Consider the following 1395-nt stretch of genomic DNA (forward strand, 5'->3'; position numbering starts at 1 on the left):
GTTAACAAAATCCTAAGCCTCTGTTTGATGGGGATTAAAATCAGATTTTTAGTAGATTTCAATAAATGTTAATGAATGTGTGGCTGAAAAGTCAAAGGTCCCATAAAATATGTGGCTAAAGTTAGTTGTTAACATTAACTTAAATTAAAATTTAGATTTTAATTTTTACCAAACTGGGGCTAAATAATGATATTTTGGAAGCTCTTAAATGGCTGTCAACAGCAAATGAAATTATTTTTGAAAAAAAATAGGTGGACTTATTATATTATGATAATAAAAATTCAACCCCATAGATTATGCCACAAGTCTAGCAAACAACAAATGAACATAATGGAGCAAGAGGAATATAAAATATTGACTCTTGGAAGCTGTGCACATCCTAGATAAGTTATTAGGCTAACATACTCCCAGTAGTTTTTTCCTCCTTATTTTATTTTATTTGTGGAGCGGTTCTGGAGGAGAACAGGGATAAAGCCTAAAGGCACTAAACATATGATAAATAACCTTCGTATACTTGGAGTATTGAAAAAATAAGAGGGACCTCAGACTCAGTAGATCAATTTATTTAATATCTCCAATCCAACAGATATGATATGTGTACAGTACAATAGAAGAGCTGAATTGTATAGATTTTCATCCACAAACCGAACACGGTGCTCTTGTGCCTCTCCTAAGTCTTACTAATGCTTGGCAAAGTTTGATCTGGATAAGCTAGATGGATGAGTTAAGATCACATAAAATACCATTGTTTTGAGGAACTGATGTTGATAGCCTTTGGCTAAAGAAACTAAATGGTTTGAGGACAAAAATCATTGGAGCACAAAAACAAGGACACAACACGCTGAGATTGCTCTTACAAATTTTCGTTAGTATCTACAATCTGTTATTTTTGGCAAACTGTCAAGTTTTTTTTTATTCTGCAATCAGCCATAATCACCTCTCTTAATTACCACATCTTTAAGGAAATTATCTCCGTCTATCAATTAAAAGTTACTGTCTACTCATGCAACTACCCATATCTGCACTTTTGCGAGTTAAAGTAATTCATTTCCCACCCATATCTATATTTTCGAGTTTGACGTTTATGGTATCCTTATTGATGTTATTTTTTTGAAAAAGATTAAGAATTTATGCATGCACAACTATGCCCTGATTCTTGGTTAATTCTAGCAACAACAAGCTGATTTCTAATTCAAACATGACTATACATTAGAACTATGCAACTCAATTGGATAATCCATATATCTTATCATTAATAGCCCTCACTGTTGATTTTGCATTAAATTTTATAAAACTTAGGACAACTCCAGATTCATAATTCAAATGTAAACTTCCCATCTTTAACATTATAATTTAATTCTTCAAACTCCTAGGTAATCCGATCCCAAAAAAAAA

This window comes from Olea europaea, chromosome 12, assembly GCF_002742605.1.
Source record: "Olea europaea var. sylvestris chromosome 12, O_europaea_v1, whole genome shotgun sequence".
In the NCBI taxonomy this organism is placed as follows: Eukaryota; Viridiplantae; Streptophyta; class Magnoliopsida; order Lamiales; family Oleaceae; genus Olea; species Olea europaea.